At 44.0% G+C, this 17995-nt stretch overlaps 3 non-coding genes across 3 annotated transcripts; all 3 read left to right on the top strand.

Moving 5' to 3' along the window:
• Positions 1–1654: 1654 nt before the first annotated feature.
• Positions 1655–1742, top strand: LOC143627340 (small nucleolar RNA snoR14). The gene has a single exon (XR_013152581.1). It is a non-coding gene; the product is annotated as a small nucleolar RNA snoR14 (small nucleolar RNA).
• A 41-nt stretch (positions 1743–1783) lies between these two features.
• Positions 1784–1879, top strand: LOC143627338 (small nucleolar RNA Z101). Its single transcript, XR_013152579.1, has one exon. It is a non-coding gene; the product is annotated as a small nucleolar RNA Z101 (small nucleolar RNA).
• Positions 1880–2663: 784 nt separating this feature from the next.
• LOC143627339 (small nucleolar RNA Z101) lies at positions 2664–2759 on the top strand. Its single transcript, XR_013152580.1, has one exon. It is a non-coding gene; the product is annotated as a small nucleolar RNA Z101 (small nucleolar RNA).
• The last annotated feature ends 15236 nt before the right edge of the window (positions 2760–17995 follow it).

Genomic DNA, 17995 nt, shown 5'->3' with positions numbered 1-17995 from the left:
CGTTCCTCTGGTTTGTCCAAATCTACAGTTTTAGTCAAGTAGTTTCAAATTTGCAACTTTCTTTCCTATTGTTTCATTTCACTTGCAATTAAACCCGAATTCTCTAATTTCGTTAAATCTGGTCGATAAACCCATCAGTGTGCCATTCACATGAGGGACAGTTTTGTTCATTCTTTTCTCATTTTTCCCCAAATACACATCATCCCCTCACGTGAGAGAGCTTGCGAATTAGGACTGGGGTTTATTTGAGGAGAAAAACAACAAAACCGGTCGTCACGTGAGACGCACATAAATGAGTTAACGACCAGACTTAACGAGGTTAATAAATTCAGTTTTAATTGCAAGTGAAATGAAACTAAAAGGACGAAAATTGCAAACTTGAAACTATTGGACTAAAACCCCATATTTGGACAAACCAAAAAAACGAAAACCACAGTTCACTGAAATAAATATTATAATAAATAAATAGTGAATTGACATGTCTACTAGGGCTGTTCAAAAAGCTCGCGGCTCGCTCGAAAATAGCTCGAAAAAAGCATGGCTCGAAAAAGCTCGATTCTAAATGAGCTCGAGCCAAGGTCAGCTCGGCTCGTGGCTCGGTCTTGGCTCCACTCGTTAGCTCGGCTCGTTGGCCCGTTTAGATTAAACCCTAAATTTTAATATCTAATAATATCATACCAAGAAATAAATAAATAAAAAATTATACATATATTATGTCACTCGATACCTAAAACCTTATAAAAGAATAACGAAAATAAAGCAAATAAATTTATAAATTCTCTAGTTTATAAATTTTATATAATATGTATGTTAAAATTATATTTTTTGTATTTTATATATCAAAATTTGTAAAATATAAAATAAAAAATAAAAAAAATTAAAAAATTTAAAGGAGTCCGGCTTGATGAGCTTGAGCTCGGCTCGAGCTTTATACGAGCCGAGCTCGAGCTCGATTTTCAGCTCGATATAGAAAACGAGCAGAGCTCGAGCCAGCTCGATTAAGTTCGAGCTCGAGCTCGAACACACTCTGGCTCGACTCGACTCGGCTCGTTTACAACCCTAATGTCTACCCTTGACTTAACGATTAAATTTAACGGGGTTAGTGATTTGGATGTAACTGGCAAGAACTGGTAAACGTGAAGGGTCCATATGCAAAAAATAAACTTTTTGAACTAAATTCGTATTATTTGTCAAACCAGAAGGATGAAAATGACATTTCACTCTAAAGAAAAAGGTCTTTAAAGAATATTAATAAATGAGAAATGTTTAGATGAAAAGAAGAGTTTAATGGGCCGTGGAGCCAAACTCAGCCCAAGCAACATGTTTTGTATTCAACTGAAAATCCTTGCTAGGGTTTTTGCGCCGTAACCGCCCATCATATCACCTCTATTTATGCCTCATCGTCTGCAAATACATGTTCGTGTTCCAGTTCCACTATTGTTTTTCAGTTAAGTTTTCAGTTTACATCATTCATATGTTTTTTTAATCTTTATATCGCTATGAGGAAAACATAACCGCTCCATATACAGATTTTTCTGTCGGTGATGGCAGCAATACCTCTAAGAAGTTCTGAGCGATAAATTCATTATTATTATTATTATTATTATTATTATTATTATTTTGTTTTAAGCGATTTAAAACTTTCTGAATGAAAGCGAGGTGACGATAAAATTCAATGGTCTGTCAATCCACTGACAAATTTTGATTGATGTTAACATTGAATCCCGACAGGTTCCGATCGCTTATTTATTTTTTTTTAAATTTAATTTTTTGGTTTTAATTAATTCGGCATATGATGAATCTTTATTTAACAAATGGGTAATTTGCGACTGAAAGCTTTTTTGTGATGCTACAACACCTTGGAGAACTGATGCTGAATATATTTTTAATTAAGTTTTTTATTTGTTTTTGTCTTTTTTATTTACGTTTTTTGGGGAAATTAAGTTGGCATATGATGAATAGGAATGGCAACGGGGCGGGTTTGGGGCGGGTTTTGCTTAACCCGAACCCGAACCCGAAACCAAAAACCATCCCCGTACCCGCCCCATTACCCGTCGGGTTTAATTCGGGGATTCCCCGTTTGGTTTTTTGTACCCCCCCGACCCGCCCCGTCCCCGAACCCGAAAACCCGAAACCGATCCGACCCGACCCGAAATTGGGAAATCAGGTCCGGTGGTGCAGTGCAGACGGCGATTGACTGATTGAGTGGATGGTGATGGTGGTGCAGACGGCGATTGAGTGAATCGGGGGCGGACTGGCGGTGGCGGAGTCTGGATGTAGGTAACCTAATCAGTCACTTTCCTTCCTTCAGTTCCTTGTTAGGCTTTCCTCGGTGGCGGAGTCTGGATGTGGCGGAGTCTGCAGACGGCGAATCGGCGATTGAGTATTTGAGTGGATGGTGTGGCTGCGGTGGTAGTCTGGATGAAAGATTGAGATTGAGTAGGTTTAGGTTTTTAATATATATATATATATATATTATTTATATTTATATTTATATATTATATCGGGGCGGGTCGGGGCGGGGGTACCTGAACCCGAACCCGAACCCGAACCCGAAACAATCCCCGAAACAATCTCCGAAACCCGACCCGAAACCGAAAAAACAAAACCCGACCCGACCCGAAATAAGCCGGTTTTCGGGTTTCCCCGTCGGATTCGGGGATTTTTGCCATCCCTAATGATGAACTCTTATAACAAATGGGTAATTTGCGTCTGAATTTTTCTTGATGCTACAACACCTTGGAGAACTGACGCCAATTATTTTGATACTAAGGCCATGTGTAGTGGAGGGGCTACAATTAAGGGCGAATTGTGACACGTGACGCTTAGTCAGCATGGAGTGTAAATTTGTTTTTGGGGTGTAATGATAAAGGGACTACAAGTTGGCCCACACTTTCTTTTTTTATTATTTTCTTTTTATAATAAACTAAACAAATAAAAACTAATTTATTTAAATAATTAATTAAAAATGCGTTAAAATTAAAAAGAAATACCAAAAAATTAAAAAACATAACTAATAATGCATTAAAATTAAAAAAAAATATAATAAAAAAAAATACATAACTAAAAATATTAAAAACATAACTAAATAAAATACTAATATCCATAATATTCACGCATTTTTTCATTCGTTGTCATTGCAATAATGCGGCATCTTCGTGTAACCCGGCCACTTTCAGGGATTTGTATTCTTCACTCATTTTCGCGCAATTCCAACATTTGGGCAATCTTTTCGTGTTGTTTGTCGGTTTCTCTCATGGCCTCGTTGAGTTCCTTGACACATTTTTTTTGTTTTTTGACGATTTCTCTCATGGTAGCGGCGAGTTCCACGAGTGTCGGTTGGTTCGGGTTGTTTGTAAAATTCATTTTGCTAAATTTTTTGAAGAATTTGGGTATGAATTGTGTATGAAATGGAAAAGAAGGTGTATGTTTATATATATATATATATATATATATATATATATATATATATATAGGATCATGATCATGAGAGAATCTTTTTGAAATTGTGAATTATGAGAATCATTTTGGATCACAAAAAACTCAAAAATAAAAAAAAATCATAAAATAAAATAAAACACAAAAAACAAAAAAGTAAAAAAACCAAAATTCTTATTTTATCATATCGGTTTTATTAAAAAAAACTCGGTTTAGCTTAATTATATACACATATGTATGATATATACATATATGTAAATTTACATGTTTTTTTTGTACACATATGTATAATTTAAGATAAATGATGTTGTACATATGTGTATATTACGTAACTAAAGTTTAAATAAAATGATACATATGTGTATAATACAACGTTTTTTTTATTTATTTTTATTTTTTTAATGAAACCGGAATGAAATATAAGAATTTTGGTTTTTTTATTTTTTTAAAATTTTTATTATTTTTTTTATGATTTTTTAAGTATTTTTTTTAAATGTGTTTTTAGTGGTCCAAAATGGTTCTCAAAGTTCTTAATTTGCAAAGGGTTCTTTTAGGATTCTTACCTTATATATATATATATATATATATATATATATATATATATATATATATATATATATATATATTGCTTTAATTTTTTTTTTATTTTTGACCGTTACAACGGTCAAATTAATATAATAATATTATTATTTAAACCCCATCGGCGATAAAAGAACCCCACCCCCGCCCCTTTTCGCCCATATATCGGCCGGGGGGGGGGCGGTGTTCTCGCCCTTTTCGCCCAATCTCACGCCCCATTACACACAGCCTAAGGGTTATTGATAATTAATCTTTATAATATAGATAATTATATTAGCTTTTGGGGAAATTTTGAAAACAAAAAATGTATTGTTACTCTCAAAAATTAGGTGAAACAATTTCAAAGACCTGAGTAATATGACGAAAATCGATGTTTGATGAAGAACATAGTAAAAAGCAATATGACTTTCATTATAACCAGAAAATATAGCTAAATTAGTCAAATAACTTCAGCAGTTTATTATAATACAACCGTAAAGTGTTTTTCGTAAACAAAGTGAATTAATTAAAGCAATAACAAAGTCATAACAAAGTGGATTAATCAAATCAATTGCAAAGTCATACACTAGTGACAAGTTGATTGATAACTAATCTCTTTCTTGATTACAAAGTAAATAAATAAAACACATAACCAGAGAACGTCTTTCATTCAAGTCACCTACATAATCCGTGCCACATAGACCCGTTAACTTTGGACTTGACTCTTTGAACATTACTCTTTTATTCACTATTCCTTTCACATACCACAGTGCAGACTGAATAACTAAGTAATGTGGCTTTCGAGGGTCTTGCATATAGCGGCTTAGAACCCAGTGGCGTAGGCAGCTTTAGGGGAACGGGTTTGGTCGAACCCGTACAAAATTTTGTTTTAGTGTTATATATTAGTGTATTTTGACATCAAATCCGTAGACATTTCAACATTGAACCCGTAGAAAACCCAAATCTAAGTAATAAACAATCAGTCGTCCGTCCCTCAAAATTTTCCAAACCCGTTGGAAAAAATTTCTGGCTACGCCACTATTAGAACCCCAACAGCAAACGATATATCCGGTCTTGTGAGAGTAAGATAAATTAGACTGCCAACCAATTTTCTATAAACTGTCGGATCATTAAGCTTTCATTCAGCAGTTCAGGTCAATTCACTCTGGCCTCAATTGGTGTTGGTGCGGTTTTACACGGGCTCATACCGAATTTGTATAACATGTCACTCACATACTTTGTGTGATGCAGAATTTCTCCATCTTCTATATAAGCTAGTTCCAGCCCAAGAAACCTTACCAGCTTGCCCAAATCTTTCATTCGAAACCGCACACACATAATTGACTTGAGTTGAACGAATTTGTCATCTAAGTCTCTAGTAACTGTTAAATCATCAACATAAACCATAACTATCACAACCTTGTCACCTAGTTTCTTGACAAACTAACTGCATGGGTTAGTATAAAACCATTTGACTCAAAATTTAGCAATCTTACCGAACCATGCTCTTGTTGATTGCTTCAACCCGTAATTTTTTTTCTTCAATCTGCACACATATTTGGGATGTTCTTTGCTTTCAAAACCACTCGGCTGGTCCATGAAAATTACATGATCGGGCTCACAATAAAGGAATGTGTTGTTGACATCCATTTGTGCCAACGTCCACTGTTTACTGATAGCGACAGATAACAATGCTCGAACAATTGTTAGCTTGGCCACAGGGCTGAATGTCTCTTCAAAGTTATTACCATATTCTTGCGAAAAACCACGAGCTTTAAGTCTTGCTTTGAATCGCTCCACAGAACCATCTGTTTTCTGTTTTAAGTTATAAACTCATTTACAACTCACCGGTTTTGTTGAGGTGTGTTCGGGCATGTGAGCTGTCTTCTAATGTGCTTGTGCTTCAGGTCCGATCAATTTAAATTCTATAATTGTAACTACATACTGCATACCTGAAAATTGACGTTTGTTTAATGGTGAGGACATCAGAATGAACGAGTTCAAGTGCTTCTACTGTTCGATGACCGGAAGTTTGATAAGGTTGTTGGCTTGCCTTTCCAAATTGACACCCAGAGCATACTAACTCACTGTCAACTTCAGTTTTAGGCAATCCATAACTAGATCTGAAAGAAATAAAGGTTGTGTATTTCATTTACATGCATACATAATATATATACAAATACATCCATAAATCAAGGAGAGAATCTTTCCTTGACCAAATTAAGCGATAACAACATTTGACCAAAATAATTTGAATTTTGAATACTGTTATGATCGGCTATTACCCCCTTCAAGCGCATAGGTAGGGGTCCAACGCGAAGCATTTTCCGAAAACGTTCAAAGAGTGGACGTGGAAGACTTTTGGTAAAAATATCGGCTACCTGGAGCTTGGTTGGTACAAACTTGGTATAGAGACAACCAGCAGAAACTAATTCCGGAAACAAAATGATAATCGATATCAATATGTTTAGCTCGTTTATGTGATACCGGATTTTGACTTAAAAATAAGGCACTTTTGTTGTCACACAATAATGTTGGTCGATCAGATGGCAATGCATGTAGTTCACGAAGAAGATGAGTTAACCAAACAATTTCGGCGGCGGTGTTAGCCATCGCTCTATATTCGGACTCACAACTCGAACGCGACACTGTTGGTTGCTTTTTTGCACTCCAAGACACTAAGTTTCCCCCCAAATAAATTGAGTAACCGTAAGTGGAACGTCTAGTCTCGATGCACCGCGCCCAATCCGCATCGGAATAACCCACCAATATCGTTTTGATGCGTCTATCGAATGTTAAACCATAGGCTAGAGTTCCTTTGACATACCTTAAAAAATTCTTTTTACAAGTTGAATGTGTACCATGGTTGGATTTTGAAGATATTGGCTAGCTTGATTAACGGCATATGAGAGATCCGGTCTCGTTATAGTGAGGTATTGAAGAGCATCAACTAAAGAACGGTAAAATGTGGGGTCGTGAAACGGTGTACCGGTAGAGGTGAAAGTATCGTTTGTGGTAAGAGGGGTGGCAACTGGTTTAGCATCAACAAGGCCTGCTCAAGAGAGAATGTCATAAGCGTATTTATCTTGACTGAGAAATAAACCGGATGAATTTTGAGTCACTTCAAGGCCGAGGAAGTAGCTTAACGAGCCGAGATCCTTGATTTTAAATTCTTTGTGAAAATGACATGTGAATTCTTTGATGATCATTTCATTGTTGACGGTAAGAATAATATCGTCTACGTAAACAAGAAGATAAATGATGGCATTATCTGTTTTGTAAACGAATAATGAGGGGTCGGCCCGACTACATTGAAAACCGAGGGTGACAAGAAACGCGATGAGACGTTGAAACCATGCACGGGGTGCTTGTTTGAGGTCATACAAAGCCCGTTTGAGCCGACACACGTGGTTTGGAAATTTGGAGTTAACAAACCCAGGGGGTTGTTCCATGTAGACCATTTCGGTTAGATGCCCGTTTAAAAATGCATTGTTTACGTCAAGTTGACGGAGTTGCCAATTGTAAATTGTAGCAAGAGTGAGCACAACACGTATAGTGGAAGCTTTTACAATGGGACTGAAAGTGAAGAGGTAGGTCCCAGCAGAGATCAGTTGGTCCCGCAAGACTCACCTTGAACAGGGACGTCTGCGCAAAGGCCATCTGCTCCCGCAGGACCCACCATGCTCATAGGATCTTACGCGCAGTACACAAGCTGAACACGCAGGGAAAGCCTCCCAATGGTGAAGTACCCCGCCTGTTCCCGCAGTTGCGGATACAAGCCATCAGGGAAGGCTACCCGCAGACAGCAGGGCTACACGCACAAGACACTAGCTACTTCAGTAGTCACATGAAGGAATGAGCAAGGCGGGAACAATCCCGCCTAAATGAGCCAGTCTGATTCTGAAAGATCTTTTGTACCATACCTACCAAGGTATGGAAAGGACAGACGATCTGACCAGAACAGCCCATGAGCCAATCACAGGGTGACAGCTCATCGACAACAGGGCGAGGAGGAGCACCCTCTAGTACTGTTTGTCACTATTAGCCGCTGCCTACTCACCAACCCTTACTGAGGAGCATGCGCGGCCTACAGTTGGTGGAATAGTGTTACTGTTGGCCGTAACCTATTCACCAACCAGCATGGCCTGCGTACAATCCACAGTAAGTAGGACGTGCATAATCTACAGTTGGTGGAATAGTGCAGCCGACTTTGTTACTGTTGGCCGTAACCTACCCACCAACCAGTATGGCCTGTGCATAGTCCACTGTTGGTTGAACAGGAATACTATTCAGCCGGCTGTACCTTCTAGGAAACCTACCTTCGGCTATAAATACTCCAATATCTTGGAACGGTAAGATCATCTGCTATCCAGTTATCTAGCAATCTCTTAATATACACTTATATTCAGAGCAACCTAGTCTGATTCTCACGCCGGAGGGTGGTCACAAGGAGGAACCCCCCCCCCTTCTCAGTGACGAGCTTACGGTGTTTGTTTTGCAGGTCTCCTGAAGAACAGCCTTCTCAGCTAGACCTCATCCGTGGGAAACATTACTTAACCCCCAGATTATCTATAATCTGTACCGGGTCACTTAGTGTTTCTTCATTGGCGCCATCCGTGTATAAAAGCTAGAACTACTTTAGTTTTTTCACAATTTCCGAAGAAATGGTTAACGTTACTCCGGTTCAAAGGCCAGTAACCGACCAAGAAACCCCGGTAACAACCCCAGCAACTGGGGGGAACACCGGCGGTTATACAATCCTTACGAACACTACCCCGACTACCCAAGCCGGGGCAAGTGGAGTAAATATTCCATTGGGGTTCTCCGATACCCAACTGGAAAAACGAACGAAGGTTCCTCGCCAAACACTAGATCAAGTGAAGGCGTGGGCCGAAGCACGGCAAAGAGAATTCCAAGCCGAATTGGACGAACGCTTGCGTTCAGTTCAACAGGCTGACGAATTCGCCAGTACTCGCCAACACCTCAATATGAGCAGTGACTGCGAGTACTCAGACGACGAGTTGGAGTCCGACACCGACGCGAACCCTCGCCATAAGGCGAAAGGGAAGCGTAAGGAAACGGACGTCCAACCAAAAAGGAATTTTGGGGAAGCCTTTAAACCAATCGTGGAGAGAAACCCGCGTGACTTTTCCAAAACCTTTAGACCAACTGCTACAAATGCAGGGAAGTCAAAGTTCGCAAGGGACATTGCGGAAGCAATCGCCCCGAGAAGTGCCAAACAAATGTCCAACATTGGCACTTACGATGGTCTATCCGACCCAGACGACCATTTGAACAGGTTCATTGCGGGGGCTACCGTCAGCAACTGGACGGAACCCACGTGGTGCTACATGTTCCAGATGACTCTGGTCGGAGCGGCCAGGGCATGGTTCGATCGTTTACCGATCCACCACATATATGACTGGGCGGACTTTCAGAACAAGTTCAGCCAGCATTTCAGCCAACAGAGGAAGTACACTGAAGAGCAGTGGATGATCCTTAACTGCGTAAGAGAGGAGGATGAATCTCTACTAGACTTCATCACTCGCTTCAACTCCAAAAAGCTTAGTCTCGGCAACATAAGTGAAGATCTGGTTCGCGCCGCCTTCATCCAAGGCGCCGAATACCCAGAACTTATCCGCACATTGACGGGTAAGGATGGTATGCCATCAACTTGGGATGCCATCATGACGGCGGCAAAGCGCTTTGCCGAGACGGAAAAGCAACTGGGAAGAGATCTTCCCCAGAGTACACACCTCTACACGCAGAGGACCAGAGAGAACAATGTCCGGATCGCCCGGCAGAACAAAAAGAGGAGGCTAGGTATTTGGCAGTCAAGGGTAAACTTTGACACCTCATCCAGCTCTCGCCCTCTTGTTGGCGGAAGGGACAACACACACCCTTCAAACCGAAAACACCGGTGGACGCCACTCACGAAGAGCGTCACGGAGATATTTGCCACGGAAAAATTGCCATGGCCTAAAGCCCCAATGATCCGGCAGAAACCTAATGCGGATCAAAGCAAATCCTGTGATTTCCACGGGACAAAGGGTCATGATACTGAAGAGTGCACATCCTTGAAGGATATTATTGAGACATTTGTCAAGGACGGAAGGCTTGCACATCTTGTGGCATCGATCAGAAAGGGAGGAAGGAATGACAACCGGTACAGAGGTAACGGACGAAAGCCCGTCGATATCAGCATCAACATGGTTCATGGCAAGGTCAGAGGAAGAAAAAGACGGGTGGCAGAACCATGCGCGTGGAAAGAAGCTGAGGTGCGCTTCCCGCGAGTGCCAGGAGGCCCCAGCAAAGAAGGCCCCATCGTCATCAGAAGCCAGCTGGGGCACTACATCACTTCACGCACTCTTGCTGACAACGGCGCTTCGTCGACAGTGATGTACAGACAGTTCTTTGATAAGCTGGATGATGAAGACAAAGAACGCTTGGAAACGGTCTACGCTTCAATGGAAGGGTTTGACGGAAGTACAGAAACACCCCTGGGTATCCTATCTTTCCCCGTTACTCTTACTGATGGGAATCATTCACGCACAGAAGACGTGGATTTTGTCGTAATGAAAAAGCCACATCATACGTACGACATCCTATTCGGAAGAGACGGGATGGCAAGATTCAACGCCGTGGTATCTTCAGTCCATGGCATGATGGGATGGCCAACAGCTGAGGGTGTAGCAATGATCTCTAGCATTCCCCAGGTATGCATTGCATCTGTTTCATCTAAACCCAAACCGAAAAAGGCTAAACCAACCATCACTGAACCAGAAAAATGGGCCTTCAATGGCAAATACCCCGACCAGGCCGTTACCATTGGACCAACAATCGTTGATCCCACCCGCACCTTACTCAAACGCTTACTGCAGAAAAACGCTGACATCTTTGCGTGGGCACCAGCTGACATGACTGGTGTACCCCGAAGTAAGGCGGAGCATAAGCTCAAATGCGATCCGGCTGTTACGCCAATCGTACAAAAGCGCAGAGTAATGGGGCCTGAACAAACTAACGCGTGTAGAACCCAAGTCAAGGAACTCCTTTACGCAGGCATCGTACGCGTTAGTAGATATCAAACATGGGTTGCAAATCCCGTAATGGTACCGAAGAATGACAAACAATGGCGCATGTGCATAGATTTCAAAGATTTGAACAAAGCATGCCCCAAAGATTGTTATCCGTTACCAGAAATTGATCTCAAAGTGGATTCGTTGGCACCATTCCGCCTTAAATGCTTCTTGGATGCGTATAAGGGGTACCACCAAATCCACATGGCCATTGATGACCAGGACAAAACCGCATTTCGGACGCCCGATGGTACATTTTGTTATAAAATGATGCCATTCGGACTTAAGAATGCAGGGTCCACGTACCAACGACTAATGGACAAAGAGTTTCATGCCCAAATCGGGAGAAACTTGGAAGTCTATATGGATGATTTGGTCATCAAAAGCCTCGAGCCTGAGGCGATGTTGAAAGACATTGAAGAAACTTTCAACACGCTCCGAAAGATAAACATGAAGCTCAACCCGAGCAAGTGTTCATTTGGGATGGAAGAAGGGAAGTTCTTGGGAGTCATTGTTACTAAAGATGGCTTTAGAGCGAACCCTGAAAAGGTCGAAGCCATTGTTAAAATGGAATCACCTACCACCATCAAACAGGCTCAGACACTGAATGGACGACTAGTCGCACTTAATCGCTTCTTGGCAAACCATGCAGATAAGTCGTCTCCTTTCGTGTCAACATTGAGAAACTGCTTGAAGAAAACGCACTTCCGCTGGACACCAGAAGCGGAAGCAGCTTTTCAGGAGATTCGGTCTTGCCTGATCGAACTCCCAACACTTACAGCACCACAAGCGGGAGAGGAGTTAATCCTATACCTTTCCGCAACAGATAGAGCAACCGGGGCAGTCCTGCTAGTAGAACGAAAGGGCATCCAGATGCCAATCTATTATGTTAGCCGTGTACTAACAGACGTAGAAACCCGGTACTCTACCCTCGAAAAATTAGTCTTAGCACTTATACATGCTTCACGCAGGTTAAGACGATATTTCCAGGGCCACCCAATCACCATTCTCACCAACTTCAAACTCTCAAACGTTCTAGGCAAACCCGAATTATCGGGACGTCTAGCCAAATGGGCAATTGAATTGGGAGAATATGCAATTAAGTACAAGCCAAGACCAGCCATAAAAGGCCAGGTCCTGGCCGATTTTATTGCAGAAGTCCCCGCTTCGCGGGAGAAAGAGTGCCAGGAGGAGGCTCAACCCTCCCCAGCACAGGACGTCAATGATGTCTGGCGACTCTATACTGATGGAGCAGCCAGTAACGAGGGTTCAGGCGCAGGGTTAAAATTAACCAACCCAGCGGGCCAAGAATATACTTACGCTATTCGGCTGGACTTTCCAAGTACGAATAACGAAGCCGAATATGAAGCATTCTTGGCCGGCTTGAGAATTGCGCGTAAGATGGGAGTGAAAAACTTGGAAGCCCATGTGGATTCCATGCTGGTGGCCAACCAAATAAATGGAACATACACGGCTGTGAACGACACCATAGCCCTGTACCTCGCCCAGGCAAAAACCCTTATGCGTGATTTTAGTGATTGTAAAGTCATACATGTCAAGCGCAGCGAAAACAAATCTGCGGATGCGTTGAGCAAGCTTGCATCACTAGCCTTCACCCACCTGGGAAAGGACATCCGCATTGAACTCCTCGAAGCGCCATCAGTCCCGCACAAGGAAATTTGTGTCATCCAAACCAGTACAGAAACGTGGATGACACCAATAATAAATTACCTTGCAGCAGGAATACTACCAGAGTCAAAAACACAGGCAAGAAAACTACGCTGTAAAGCACTGAATTATCAACTCGTCAATGACATCCTTTACAGACGTAACTTTCTTGGCCCACTCTTGAGATGCGTGGACAACCAAGATGCCAACTACCTCCTAAGGGAAGTACACGAAGGCATCTGTGGGGTACACGCAGGTCCCCGCGCTGTTGTAGCCAAGCTAAACAACGCGGGATACTTTTGGCCGAGGATGCATACGGATGCACTGGCATACATCAGAAAATGCAGGTCTTGCCAGCTTTACGCACCTAACACGCATCGCCCGAAAAACGAACTGGTTCCAGTCACTTCTTCATGGCCATTTCAGAAGTGGGCCATCGATGTGACAGGCCCATTTCCTACAGCAGCAGGAAATGTTCAGTTCATAGTGGTAGCCATCGACTACTTCACCAAGTGGATAGAAGCAAAACCTTTAGCCCAAACAACCGCAAAGCATATCAAAAAATTTATTTGGGAATTTATAATTTGTCGTTTTGGACTTCCACAGAATTTGGTGAGCGATAACGGCACCAACTTTGCTGACAAAAAGCTACAACAATGGCTAAAAGAACTTCAAATCACCCACACCTTTACCTCAGTGGCACACCCGCAAGGAAATGGTGAGGTGGAAAGAGCAAATAAAAGCATCGTTGAAGGCATAAAGAAAAGACTCTTGAAACACAGATCCGGCTGGGTGGACGAGCTTCCGCACGTCCTTTGGGCAAACAGAACGTTGAAGAAGGCCAGTACGGGAGAAACCCCGTTCAGCCTCACTTATGGCACTGAAGCCATGGTCCCGGTCGAAATTGGTCTACCCTCACCAAGGGTCTTGAGTCAGCCAGAAGACAATGATGCGGAAAGACGGTTGGATCTTATGCTAACCGAGGAACGCAGAGACTTAGCCGCAGTGCGTGAAGAGAACTACAAACGACAAATGCAAAAGTACTACAACACGCGGGTAAAACTCTGCAACTTCAAGGAAGGAGACTACATACTGCGTAACAACGAGGCTTCGAACCAAGAACGCCCAGGAAAGTTGGCCCCGATCTGGGAAGGGCCATACGTTATCAAACAGGTTCTGGGAAAGGGCGCATACCGGCTCGAAAGGCTCGATGGCACTCCCATCCCAAGAACATGGAATGGAGCTCAATTACGCAAATGTTATATGTAGATCAATTCCAAAACTTGTAAAGAAAAGGCCAAGAGCCACTTCTAATGGAAATGATTCTCCTTTCATAATGTGTTTACCTTTATCCTTATGAACTCCCCACTGGTGCCGGTATTTACCGCATAAATGAGGAGAAGTAAGTTATTGCGTGTGGAAGGCGGCAAAACCCGCATAAACAACGTTAAAAATAAGGGAAACCTACACGCAGGTATGATGTAAGTAAAGTTTAGCCATCTTTGTAAGTGCAAGTGACGGTCTTATCCGCACAATCACAAATAAGGAAGCAAAACTTCAAACTATCATCTACCACGTTCAAAGGTTATCCTAAAAAAAAAAAAAAAAAAAATATTAATAATACTTATTAAGGATAAGGAAAACCTACACGCAGGTCAGGTATGGGTAAAGTTTAGCCATCCTACCAAGTGCAAGTGACGGTTCAACCCGCACAATCACGAAAGAGGAAGCAAAACTTTAACCCACTATCAACCACGTTCAAAGGTTAACTTATCCTAAATACTTAGAAATTTCGAGGAAAAATGAGGAAAACCTACACGCAGGTCAGATGACGGTTAAAATTTAGCCATCCTACCAAGTGCAAGTGACGGTTCTACCCGCACAATCACGAAGAAGGAAGCGAAACTTTAACCCATCATCAACCACGTTCAACAGGTTAACTTATTCTAAAAAACTTGGAAAATTGCTAACTTAAACTAAGTCATGAGCTTATAAAGCAAGGAATCCAAAGAAGGAAATAACAATCTTATCCGCAAAAAGATTTATATTTCAATGATATATTACAAGAATGGCCGGGTTACTACCCGCCTGAAAGAGTAAATCTATACAAGTCTATCTTAGCAATGGAAAGGGATCTTCAGGATCAAGCTTCAGGGCCGCTTCCACTTGGACCCGCTCCGTCAGAAGAACGGGGTGGTTCGAGGAACGCTTTGAGAACAGCTAACCCATCATCAGCAGTAGCTACTTCGTCCACCTTTTCCACCACTGGATGCGGGAAGGCGGCGTATTGGTTCAATGCTTGGTCGTAAATGGCTTCGGTATCCACATCGAACAAAGGGAAGTTGGAAGGCGGGACGCCTTTCTCAACAAACCCTAGACCAAGCAGGAAGCCGGCCTTTTCCCCATCCTCATGAGAAGCGTTGAGGGCTGCGGTCATAGCATCATCGTAAGAGGTCTCTGAAAAGACCCGACGCACAACCTGCAAAGAAAAAATACAAGTATTAAAACCTTTTCTTACAAAAGAAAAGCGAGAAGATAAAGCTAAACATACCTGAGGCAACGCTTCTCGAAGAAGCCATTGGAGGGCAGCTTGAGCTTCGTTATGGGCGCGTTCGGCTTCGCTCTTGTTAAGGTTGGCAAGTAAAACTTCCTTTGCGGCAGCCTCTTCGACGCCCTTAAGCTTCCGCTCGGTGTGGTCAAGCACCCCTCTTTGGTCCAAGATTTCCTGGAGTTTCTTGGCATCTTCCATTGCCAAGGCATCATGAGCGCGTTGGAGAGCCTCTAATTTGGCCTTGAGCTCCTCATTCTCCACACGCAAAGGCTCAGCAATGGCTTCAGCCTTGGCAGCCCTCTCGGTTGCTTTTCGCGCAGTCTCCCTGGCCAGCCGAAGCTGTTCATTCACAGCTTGGGCAGCCTTGGAGCGGGCCTCGAGTCGCGCCTGAAATTCAACCTCGAGGGCCTTGAAGGCCTTCTCCTTGTCGGCGGCAGCTGCCGCCAGCTGTTGGTTCTCCTCCCGGAGAGCACGCGCCTCAGATACGTCCTTGGCGCGAGCTGCTTTCAACTTGTCGTTTTCACGACAAAGCAGCTCGACGCGCGGCTGCATCCGGGCTTGGAGAACCCGAAGCTCATTGGTTAGCCTACCCTCCTGGTAGCTAGCCATGGCTTCCCCCAACGCACCATGAGGAGCAGCGTGGCGAGCCCAGTCCACGCACTCCACAGGGGTACGAAGGGTTGTTCCTCGGCGTATGTTCCATCGCGGAACATACACTTCATTGGAATCCGACACTGCAAAAGAAACAAAGGCAGTAAGGAAAAGATGATAAAAAACATAAGGGAAAAAGAAAGGAACCCTACGCACCTGTAGGGTCAATGACAGGCCGATAGCCGCCAAACCCATCACCTGAACCTAAAGGAAATCCATCCAACAGGTCAGGCAGACGGGAAGGGGGCAAAGATCGGCGGGAAGCCCTGCGCGTACCTGGTGGTCCGGCCGTAGGTGCCGGTGGCGCGGGCATGGTGGCAGCCGCCGTGGTCGCCGTTGTGGTCGCCGCCGCGGTCGCCGCCTCCTCAGCAGCAGCAGTAACCGCCGGCTCCGTGAAGGATGCTGTAAAAATCGCACTCACGGCCGGCGGTGACGTCATCTCGGCCGGAACAGTTGGCTCAAAGGAACGAGCAACTGGACCAGCGGATGCAGGCGCAGGCGCCTGGGTCGACGCCTCAGGAAGGCTGACCGAGCCTACCGTCATTGGCGGGGAGGTACTCCCCTGCGCTTCACCCCGGAATGCGTCAACATCCACGCCTGCACAAAGAAGAAATTGTTAGATAAATTTAAGAAGTAATAAATCTGCAAAGACATTATGATTGTACTTACGGGTTTTCTTGACCCTGAACGTACGGACGGGCGGGGAGGAACCCGATGGAGCCGGCCTCTTGGTACCGGTCACCGTCGTCTTCGTTGGTTCTCCGGAGGTAACGGTCGTAACCTCCGGAACAGTGTTCTCACCACCGGGCTTCCCCGCCACCTCTTCACTATCTGACTCCGAGTCAGATAGAACCACCGGACCAGCCGTGGAGGCCTTCTCCTTCCCTTTCCCGCCGGCAGCAGCTTTCTTCTTCCGCACCAGTGGAGGAGCATCTGAGGATTCCTCAGAAGAAGACAGGTCAAGAATTCCAACAGCGGGTACAGCATTAAGGGGTTGAGGAAAGAATATCGCCTTACCTGGCCGCCGGTGGCTCAGGATCTCGTGGCCCAGCGGATAGACCTCCACAAACCGATCCGCTGTTTGCTCCAGGATGGGCAACTCGCCCTCGTCCAAAGCGCGAGTACCCATCCGCGCGGGACCGTCGGCTTCCCGCGGAAACAGAAGCGACTCCAAATCATTTCCCTCTGAAAGAAAAGAAACAGTTAGAAGACAAACTTGTATCAAAAAAGAAAAACAAGACATACCATAGGGAATAGAGTTCAAACCGTATTCGAGGAGGATGGGAACCAGAGACGCATCTTTCCACACCCGGCTCATCCCCAACATGACCATCCCGGACTCCGCAAACCGGTAAACCGGAGATTGGATCCGGGATATCTTCGAAAACCATTCCGCCTCCTTGTAGTTGGGGGCGTGAAGGCTCGGTATCGCTTGGCCATTTTTAAACTTCATGGCAAGGGGGATGGCGCGGGCAGAAATGTAGAAGAATTCCTGCTTCCACGCGCGAAGACTGCGCTCGGTGTCGCAAATCTTCAGACCCTTAATACGGGTCGTCAGGGTGTACCACCCTTGGATGCACCTCCAGGTATAGAAGGTCATCAGGCGGTCCACATGGGGCTCGATGCCCAAAATCCGGCACACCCACTCAAAATGGCGAATCTTGGCGATCGCCATGGGGTGCAGCTCGGTCAAATGGACACCGTGCCTCTCAAGGACACGGTAAACAAATTTTGTCAATGGGAATCTAAGATTCCCATAGACAAAAAATGCAGCATAAACCCCGATCTTGCCACTGGGGGCATCGTACACGGTCTGGTGGGATTCAGGAAACTCAGGCTCGAGATGATCGAGCATGAACTTCCTGACAACATACCGGTACTGATCGCCGGGCAGAGCACACTGGCACTCACCAGCAGTACCCCTGTCGTCAGCTATAGCTTCAGCATCACGAGAGGACATTTTTGCAGAAAGAAGAGTGATTTCGGGAAAATGCTTGCCTGAAAAAGGGGAGTATTTGCCGGAAATCACTAAGAAGAAGAAGAAGAGTGAAAA

The sequence above is a fragment of the Bidens hawaiensis genome, unplaced genomic scaffold, assembly GCF_021521415.1.
Source record: "Bidens hawaiensis isolate Kalapana, Puna unplaced genomic scaffold, B.hawaiensis_p1.1 tig00004618_1, whole genome shotgun sequence".
NCBI classification, from domain to species: domain Eukaryota; kingdom Viridiplantae; phylum Streptophyta; class Magnoliopsida; order Asterales; family Asteraceae; genus Bidens; species Bidens hawaiensis.
This window is presented reverse-complemented; position numbering and strand designations above follow the sequence as displayed.